Source organism: Macrotis lagotis, chromosome 6 (genome assembly GCF_037893015.1).
Source record: "Macrotis lagotis isolate mMagLag1 chromosome 6, bilby.v1.9.chrom.fasta, whole genome shotgun sequence".
In the NCBI taxonomy this organism is placed as follows: domain Eukaryota; kingdom Metazoa; phylum Chordata; class Mammalia; order Peramelemorphia; family Peramelidae; genus Macrotis; species Macrotis lagotis.
In genome coordinates, this window is record NC_133663.1 from 217,315,444 (window position 1) to 217,326,619 (window position 11,176).

The following is an 11,176-nucleotide window of genomic DNA, read 5'->3' on the forward strand; positions in this document are numbered from 1 at the left end:
TTTATTTTTTGTGACAGCTAAGTGGGAGACACATTGTTTCATGAATAAGGGCCTTAAAAGTAGCATTGTTCTATTGAATGAAATAACTTCAAAAATAATAATTGACACAATGGTATCTCATATTTTCTGTATACTCACACAATTGCATTACTTTAGTATATAACTTTATATCTATATTTATAATAGCTATATATATATAAATATATTTCAAGTTCTAGATAGCTTTAGATGGATATAATCTTTAAATGTTATGTATATTTAATTTTTATTTCATCAAAAATAAGCACTTGGGGTGGCAAGGAATAAGAAATGAAGACTCATGCCTTCTCTCTTACATTTTTGTAACAAAAGTATAATGCATTTTCCTTTGTTCTCTTGGATGTTTCTTGTCTTTGTGACATCTTAAAAATCTGTATTTGATTGTGTTTTAAAATGTTTTGATGGCAGCTGAGATTTCTTCTTTATTCTCAGAATTGACCATTTTTTTGAACTTCTCTTTAGTATCATAACATTTCAGATAGATTATCAGATAATGTAAGGTAGCACTTTTGTCATTGGCATGAGGGCATCCAAACTGTGACAGGGCTTTCGAGATATTGCCAGGCAATATAAGAAAGCATTGGAAAGCAGATCATATGTCACTTCAGTTTCTACTCAAAGTCCTTAATGACTAATGGTACCTTCTGGTTGGAGCAACACTTGTTTCACATTTCTCTTAGTTGCTTTTTCTTTCTTGAAGGCTCTCTGGAGGTTGTTCTTAGGATATTCAATTGAGAACTTCTATTATAAAATATCAGAAGCTGGTGTTTGCCTGGCATTGATGATGCATTGTAGTGTGTCGCTAACATGGGAGGAAGCAAAACCAGTTTAAAGCCAAGAGACTCCCACAGCAGTCAGACCAATCTCAATATTCTTTTCTCCTCTTAATCAGGAAATATGATGTAATGATTCTAGTAACATAATATAATGAATGTAATTGTGCAATTCATGCCACTTATCACTTGGTTGGTGTGGTCCTCTTCAATAACAAAAAGAATAGTGCAAATAGTCTCAGAATAATTAGTGTTTTAACTTCTTTGTTGCCTGAAGGACAAAAGATCCATTGCATTGGCAAACTAGGCTTAGAAATATTAATTAAATTTAATATTAATTAAAAAGCAACGCTTTTGAAATCTAGTATAGTCAGCTTCCATGATGAAATTAGAGATTAGATGTAATAACTATTTAATCCAATTCAATATCCTTTTAACCTCAAGGACTATGTCCTTTTCATGTTTTCTTATCAGTATGCTTTTTTCTTTTATCTTTTCTTATCTATTATTATTATCTTATTTCTTTATAACCTCTGACTCTGAATTACAGGACTGACTTTTATCTAGGCCATCCCAGAGTAAACCTTTTTCTCTAATTCATAATCTGGAGAGCAATGGTCATTTATTTTCTGAAATAAAATGTCTCCAATATTTTGAGGCAATGTAGTACAAGGGGGAAAACATTGAATTTAATGAATTCAGAGCACCCAGATTCAAATTATTCCTCTGTCACTCATTACTTTGTATGTACTTGGACAAGGTAATTAACTTCTCTAAAACTCATTTTCCCATTTTCAAACTAAGAACATTTGACTACATACCTTTTAAAGTCCCTGAATCTGAATAAGTGATCCTAAAATTCCTTGGCCCATCTTCCTTACCCTCAGATGGTAAGCACAAGATTTTTAGGTAAAAGATAAAATAATCATTAAAAAGGCAACTGCAGTCCCAACATAATCAAAAGGAAAATAGAAGTTATTACACAATTACAACTATTTGAACAACTGTTTTCTTCCAAAAGAAATAATCTTCATCATACTCATTGCTCATTATTGCATCCTAAGAAAGCCTAAAATATGAGTAAGGCAGATGTTATCATTTCCAATTGACATATGAGCAAACAGTTTCAGAGAAGTTAAACAATTTGATCTAAATCTCATAGCAGGTGCATATTTTACACTGAAATATATGTTTAATTGTCCAACTTAATAAATTCTTCCCATACCTTGGTTTGTGAACACAATTTTATTTGTTTTGGGTACAGGTCATAACTTTTTATCCCTAAAGATAAAATTCTTTGAAGGAATTTTATTCTCCCTCCTCACAGGAATTCTAGAAATCATAGAATTAGAAAGAAATGGAAAAAGAAAATCAAAATCTTTCATGTATTTATGAGTCAAACACTCAGATAAGTCCTAAGGATATAAATACGAAATTAAGACAGTACCAGTTCTTGATGAGCTCACATTGTGATAGAATCAGACAACACACATAGGATGACCCAATTGTCAATTTTAAAAAGTCTAATCCATAAAACTAAGAAGTAGAGTGAATTAAGTTCTAGAAAGAAGATCACAGAGAAGATGAAATGCCTGCTAGTTCAGAAGGTGCAGCATCAATTCAAATGACAATGCCTAGGGGATTCATATTGCCTATATTGGAAAAAAAGTAGTGGTACAGTCAGATATAAAAGAAAATATAGATTTTTAGAATGCTTTGTAATATTAAATAGGGTGAGCATTCATTGAAATTCAGCAATATTAAAATTCAAAAATGTCTGTGATTTAAGCATCATTTAGGAAAAAGAAATGCGAGAAACAAACAGAAAAGCAATTGCTACCATTAGTGAGGAGAGCTATATTGTGAATAAAACTGAAAAGCATTTCATTCATTACTTACTCTTCAAAAGACAGAGAATTACATTTATGTAATAAGGTCCATAAGATGATGTGTTATTTGTTGCTTAGATAGATATTTTAGTTATGTTGTTGATTAGAACTTTGTTAACATCATCACAATTCACTTGCTAAAAGGATGATGTTAATTAAAATGAATTATTTTAGAATTAATATTGAAATATTTCTTGTTTTATCAAATAAAATTCTTTACTAACTAAATTAGCCATTGGGGTTCTATCCTGGGTCTTTTTCTCTTCTCCGTTTCTAGCATATCACTTGGTATTTTCATCAGCTCTCAAGAATTTGATAATCTACCAATCTAAAATGTAAATATATTATGCCAAAATTTCTGCTACCTTTCATTCTTGCATCTAAAACCCACCTTACATTCATCTTGCATTGTAAGTCCAGTGGACATGTTAATCTCCACATGTACCAACAAGAACTCTTTCCCCCTAAATCCTCTCTATCTCTTACCTTTCCTATTAATTTAGAAGGAATATTTTCTCTGACCTCCAGGTTTGCTAGTTATTAGTCATCTTTAACTTCTTACTCTCTTATGCACCATATCCAATCTCTTGCCAAGATCCACCAATCTAGTTCTGGCTCTTATCAACTCATGCCTGTATAATTATTGCAAACTGCTTTTGGATTTGCCAGCTTAAAGTTTCTCTCTCCAAGTAAATTCATCATCCTTTTCAGATACTGAAGTTATCCTCTTTTGTTTTTTCATTTTAAATGTTATGTTTTTTATTTTCCAACCACATGCAAAGATAGTTTTCAACAAACATTTTGTGAGGTTTTAAGTTTCACATTTTTCCCTCCCTCCCTTCCCTGCCCACCTGATAAAAAGTAATCTAATATAGGATATATTTGTAACACTATTTTAGTCACATATTCATATCAACAAGTTGCAAAAGAAGAATCAAATCAAAATGAGAAAAGAATAATAAGGCAATTTTTAAAATTGAAACTAGTTAACTTTGGTCTGCATTTAAACTCATTAGTTGCTTCTCTGCGTATGGATGGTATTTTCCAACACAAGTCTTTTAGAATTGTCTTATGGTCAAAATGAACAAGCCCATCATAGCTGGTCATTATACAGTTTTGCTGTTAGTGTGTACAATGAAATTCTACTCACTTCACTCAACAGCAGTTAAGGTGATTTTTTTTAAAACACAGGTTGAATCAAGCACACACTTTATTGCCTCCCTAATGCACCCATCTTTCAAATGCAAAATTTTGTTTCATATTCATAATCTAACCCACTCCTTGTTATTCAGTCTTCTTATACCTTACCCACTGACATGTTCTCTTCTTTCCATTGATACAGGTATTCTGTCTTCATGTCACTGCTCTGAGAATTTTTTCTGATTGTTCTTTCTCTTAAGTATTTTTCCTCCTCTTCTCTCTCTTCCTTGAAGTTCCAAATAAAATCCCCTCTTTTACTAAAAAGATGCCTAAGCCTACCTAATGCTGGTGTCTCCTTTTGTAAATGATTACCAATTTTTCTTGTGTATGACATATTTTTCATAGATTATAAACTCATCCAAGGGTAGGGATTGTCTTTTGCTTCTTTTTATATTTTCAGCCTTTAACATGGTGCCTGATATATGGCAGACACTTAATAATATTTATTGTGTGCTTAACTTAAGCAATTATCAGTACAATATAAAATATAAGCAATTATTAAAAATTACACTATATTATATTTCTTATCCTACTTTTATTTATCATTTACTTTATTCATTTACACTCTTTCTTTTCTTTTCTTTTCTTTTCTTTTCTTTTCTTTTCTTTTCTTTTCTTTTCTTTCTTTCTTTCTTTCTTTCTTTCTTTCTTTCTTTCTTTCTTTCTTTCTTTCTTTCTCTCTTTCTCTCTTTCTTTTTGAACTTTACAGTTATTCCCCCAATCTCACTCCCCTCCCCCTACCCCCCAAGAAGGCATTCTGATAGTTTTTTCAGGAGTGCTTGCTTGTTGCAATGAGGGAATGAGCAAGTTCATTAAGCTTGACGATCACTCCCATGTTGCTGCTAGGGTGTACAGTGTTCTGGTTCTGCTCACCTCACTCCACTTCAGTTCATGCAAATCTTTCCAGGCTTCTCTGAATTCATATCCCTTCTGGGTTCTAATACAGCAATAGTGTTCCATCATATACATATACCACAATTTGTTAAGCCATTCCCCAATTGAAGGCAGTCACTCAATTTCTAATTCTTTGCCACCACAAACAGAGATACTATGAATATTTTTTACAAATGGTGTTTTCACCATTTTTTATGATCTCCTCATAAAATAGACCCAGTACTGGTAGTGCTGGATCAAATGGTATGCTCATTTTTATTGCCCTTTGGACATAATTTTTCCAAATTGATCTTCACAAAAGTTGGATCAGTTCACAGCTCCACCAACAATGCATTAGTTTCCCATATTTCCCATATCCCTTCCAATGATCATTGTTCATTTTTCATTCTGGTCATATTGGCCAATCTGAGAGGGCATAAGATGTTACCCCAGAGATGCATTAATTTGCATTTTTTAACCAGTAATGACTTAGAGAAATTTTTCATATAACTAATCCATTCACATTCATAAGAATTTCTTTTTGGTGAGATTTCTCACTCACATTATCTCTCATTGATTCCAAAAGGACAAGCTTTGTTCAGATAAGCATTGATTTGGAGAAAGAACAAACAACATATGATCTCCTTCATTAAAGCAAATAAGACTGAGAAGTAAACTCTTATGAAATACAAGCCCCATGACATTGAGGGAATGAATGTAGGTGAAACTAGAATGTTTTAGATTGTTTTCTACAATCAAAAATCCCTTAGGGAGATTTGCCCTAAATTATACTATCATATCTGAACCTCCCCATAAAATGATGTTTAAATTCAGGGTGTACACTTTAAATGCTAGAATTTTATTAAAGAAAAATTAAGATACAGTGCTATTACTCTATTTACATATAATATTGCATTGAAAATTCTCACTGGGATAAATTTAAAATAAAGCTTTTAATTAATATTGCATCACACAGCATGCTAAGAAACTAAGAAGTTTTTGCATAGTTATAAATACAACTATCTCTACAACATTAAATTATAAAACAGCATGTTTTAAAGGGGTTATTCATATTTTATAATTAAAGGTAGTTAGCAACAAGAAAAGAAAATTATGTAAATATGTAACCAAAAATCAGTTTTTAAAAAATAAACCTCCTTAAATAGTGTGTTGAAATAGGTTTCCTATGATGTTGGGATTAAATCAGGTGCATTTAAATTGTAATTTTGAGGGGGGGGGGTATAATGATTTAATAATGATAGCATATGTTGCAATACATCTAAACTAATAATTTCCTTTTGTTCCTCGATGATATCTGACATCTTTATTTGAATTCAGTTTACCAAAATATTAGTCATATTGGTAATTTTAATTCTAATGCTGGCCATTATTTTATGAAATTTTCAAAGGAGAAAATATATGACAATTTATGTTAATGGTCTCTTTATGACCTCTTTCTAAAAAAAGTCACTAATGATGCAAGACTCTTATTTAATAATGAAAACTAGGATAACTTACGTGCTACTTTTTATATAGTTCTAGGATGGGGCTCTTGAGATCACAGGGATGTGAAAGTTTGTTTTCTATTTGTTTTACTACCATAAGTACTAAAATAAATCTGGTATAAAAATTCCTTCAAAAATCATTTTCTAGAAATAGAAAAACTTTTCTATGATTGCTAATTAATGATGGTAAATAGTTCTCTTCATTTTGTTAAATTAAATAAGGATGAGAAAAACGTCTAAGTCTTCTAGTTTCATGTTAATACCAGTATAGCAGAAAAAGTGAATGTAGTTTGACTTTTTTAGATTAATTTATTTATTTTTAATTTTACAATCATTCCCTTAAACATGCATCCATTCCCCCACATCGCACAGAAGGTAGTCTGTTAGTATTTACATTGTTATACATTTATCTAAGTTGAATGTGATGAGAGAGAAATCATATCCTTAAGGGAAAAAATAAAGTATAAGAAATAGCAAAATTACATGATAAGATAACTTTTTTTACAATTAAAGAATTTTACAATTCTTTCTCTGGATACAGATAGTATTCTCCATCACAGATACCTCAAAATTCTGCCTGATTGTTGCACTGATAAAATGAACAAGTCCATTAAAGGTGATGAGAAGCTCCATGTTATTATTAGGGTTTACAGTGTTCTGGTTCTGCTCATCTCTCGCAGCATCAGTTCATGTAATATTTTCAGGCTTCCCTAAATTCCTATCCCTCCTGGTTTTTAATAGAACAATGGTTGTTTCATTCCTTCCACACTAAAATTTATTCAGCCATTCTGCAATTGACAGTCATTCAATCAATTTCCAATTCTTTGCCACCACAAACAGGGCTGCTATGAATATTTTTGTACAAGTGTTTTTTTTTTCCCATTTTATGATATCTTCAGGGTATAGACCCAGTAGTGGTACTGGTAGATCAAAGGGCACATTTCTGGTACCTTCAGGCATAATTCCAAATTGCTCTCCAGGAAGGTTGGATGAGTTCACAACTCCACCAAAAATGTGTTAGTGTCCCAGATTTTCCACATCCCTTCCAACACTGACAATTGTCCTTTGTGATCATATTGGCCAGACAGAGTAGTGTGAAGTGGTACCTCAGAGATGCTTTAATTTACATTTCTCTAAGAAGTAGTGATTTAGAACAAGTTTTCATATGGCTATGGATCACGTTGATTTCCTCATCTATAAATTGCCTTTGCATATTCTTTGAGCATTGTCAAATGGAGAATGGCTTGCTTTTTTAAAAAAAAATCGATTAAGTTCTCTGTATATTTAAAAATAAGTCCTTTGTCAGAAATACTATTTTTAAATATTGTTTTTTCAGCTTACTACAGTTCTTTTGATCTTGGTTGCAGTGGTTTTGTCTGTGTAAAAGCTTTTTAATTTAATGTAATTGAAATTATCTAGTTTTTTTAATGATGTTTTCCAGATTTTCCTTGGTCATAAACTGCTTCCCTTTCCATTCATCTGACAGGAAAACCATTCCTTGATCTCCTAAGTTGCTTATAGTACTATTTTTTATGTCTAAATCCTATATCCATTTTGATCATAACTCAGTATAGGGTATGAGGTGATGGTCTAATTCAAGTTTCTGTCATATTGACTTCCAATTTTCTCAGCACTTTTTATTGATGAGAGTGGATTTTTTTTTAGTTTTTGCTAGGCAATGGGGTTAAGTGGTTTGCCCAAGACCGCATGACTAGGTAATTATTAAGTGTCTGAGGCCAGATTTGAACTCAGGTACTCCTGAATCCAGGACCAGCACTCTATTCACTGCACCACCTAGCCACCTCAAAGAGAGAGTTTTTATCCCCAAAACTGGACACATTCAATTTACCAACACTGGATTACTATAATCATTTCCTGAACCTAGTTTATTCCACTGATCTACCACTCTGTTTCTTAGCCAATACCAGAGAGCTTTGATGACTGATGTTTTATGATATAAATTTAGATTTGGTAGGCCTAAGCAACCTTCTTTTTCACTTTTTATTCATTAAATCCCTGGAAATGCTAAAATTTTTATTTCTCCATATGAATTTAATGACAAGTTTCCCCAAATAATTAAAGTTATATTTTTTTGGAATTTTCATTGCTATTCATTGCATTCAGGGCATTAAAAAGTATTTAAATTTGGGGGGGGCGGCTAAGTGGCGTGGATAAAGCACCGGCCCTGGAGTCAGGAGTACCTGGGTTCAAATCTGGTCTCAGACACTTAATAATTACCTAGCCATGTGGCCTTGGGCAAGCCACTTAACCCTGTTTGCCTTGCAAAAACCTAAAAAAAAAATATTTAATTTTGGTAGAATTCTCATTTTTATTTTATTAGCTGAGCATATCTATGAGCAGTTGATATTTTCCTAGTTATTTAAACCTGATTTTATTTGTAAGGGATGTGTTTTGTAATTATTTTTTAAACATTTCTGAGTTTTCCATGGCAGATAGACTGCCAGGTATTTTATATTTCCTGTAGGTACTTTGTTTTGTTTTGTTTTAGCTTTTTTTGCAAGGCAAACGGGGTTAAGTGTCTTGCCCAAGGCCACACGGCTAAGTAATTATTAAGTGTCTGAGACAAGATTTGGACCCAGGTACTCCTGACTCCAGGGCCGGTGCTTTATCCACTACGCTACCTAGCCGCCCCTGAAGGTACTTTGAATGGGATTTCTTTTTCCAGTTCTTTCTGCTGCATCTTGCTAGTCATATATAGAAATGATGAAGGTTTATGAGGGTTTATTTTATATCCTGGGACTTTGCTAGAGTTGCTAATTATTTCTAGGAGTTTTTGGATGGGTTTTTTTTTTTTTGTGATTCTCTAGGAATACCATCATGTTATCTGCAAAGATTGAAATTTTTGTCTCTTCCTTCTCAATTCTAATTCCTTCAATTTATTTTTCTTCTCTTATTGCTAAAACTCACATTTCTAGTTCAATATTGAATACTAGTGGTGATAATGGACATCCTTGTTTCACCCCTGCTCTCATTGGGAATGCCTCTAGCCTATCCCCAGTGAATATATAATGCTCATTGATGGCTTCAGTTAGACACTGCTTAGTATTCTAAGGAACAATTGATTTATTCCTACATTCTCAAGTGTTTTTAGTAAGAATAGGTGCTGTGTTTTTTTTTTTCATCAGTAAATCCTGTAATATTAAATCCAGACTTTTTTTCTCTTCAATGTTTTCAGGAAGATCAATAATTCTCATCTATTTGCAAGATCAGTGGTTTTACTGAGGAGCTAATTTGCATTCTTTTATCTTTTGGTTTAGTTTAAAAGAATCTTGTTGGGTGGCTAGGTGGCACAGTGAATAGAGCACCGGCTTTGGAGTCAGGAGTGCCTGGGTTCAAATCCAACCTTGGACACTTAATAATTACCTAGCTGTGTCATCTTGGGCAAGCTACTTAACCCCATTGCCTTGAAAAAAAAATCTAAAAAAAAAGAATCTTGTTATATCATTAATTCATTAGTTTTCACAGATTCCATTCTTATTTTTAGAGAAGAATTTTCTTCATTTACTTTTTTAAGCTCCTTTTCCAATTGGTCAATTCTATTTTTGAAGCAGTTTTCCAGTTGCCCAAGTATAGTTTTGAGAGAATTATTTTCTTTTCTCATTTGCCCAATTAAGGATTTGAGAGAATTATTTTCATTTTGTATCTGGCCAAATTTGTTTTCTAAGGATTGTTTTCTTGTGGTGAGATGTTGATTTTTCTCTTGCAAGTTGTTAATTTTCTCTTGAGTTTCTTTACCCAATTTTTCTAATTAATTTTTAAACTCCTTGATTTCTTCAAGGAATTCTTTTTAGGCTAGAGATCAATTCATATTTTCTTTGGAAATTCTATATCTCTTTGGGTTAGGATCAGTGACTACTATGTATTTCTCAATGAGCCCCCTTCTGCTGGCCTTTCTTCATTTTCCTCATATCTTGTGTTGGAGGAGGGGCTGGCTCTCAGACGTTTGCTTTTGAATACCTTAAAGACATTGTTCACTTGGCTTAGTAACTCCAAATGGGACAGCCAGTAGTGTGTGCTGGTTGTATTCTCTGGAGTGTTTGAGGCCCTCTCCCTAGGCCTGGAGGATATAAGGGATGGCATCAGGGTCTGAATTGTCCTTTACCAATGTGGGCTGGGCCCTGGGGGAGGTTGTTTATCTCCTGTTCAGCTAAGGGAGCTCTGCTGCCCACACCTGAGCTTGAGGGGGTAGAGGGGTGTTTACTGTTTGTTCTGGGAAGAGGGCTACATTAAAAGTACAGAGTTCAGGCCCCCAGCCAAGCCATTTGATGTTCAGCAATGCTCTTCAACTCTGTGCTTAAACTCTCCCACCAGTAAGGCTAGGATTCACAAGACCTCCATAGTCCAAGCCAAAGTTTCCATGGGTATGTTGATCCTCAGAACCACCACTCACCAAAGCATCTGTGGCTAAGGCCAGTCCTCTGGTTTCACCCTGTCCCTGTACCTGTGCTGGCTCTCTGCTCTCTATTCCCAGTTCACCCAGGGTCCCTTGAGACAGACCTTTTGTTAAGTGTTCTTCTAGTTTCTCTGTCTGGGTTTTGTTGATCAAAGAGGTTTATTTCACATTATTTTTGAGGGGAAAACCAGGAGACCTTAGCACAGTGCATTTTCTTCTCTCTGCCATCTTGGCAGTCCCTGGGTTTATTTTTTTCCTTCAACTTTGGTAAAGTTACTAATGGTTTCTAGAATTTTTAAAAAAAATTTTTAAGATTCTCTATTTATACCATCATGTCATCTTCAAAGAGTGTGAGCTTTGTTTCTTCCTTCCCAATTGCAATTCCTTCAATTTCTCTTTCTTTTCTTTTCTTACTGCTGAAGCTCCCATTTCTAATACAGTATTGAATAGCATTAGTCTCCTGTTCAAATTCCTAATTTTCTT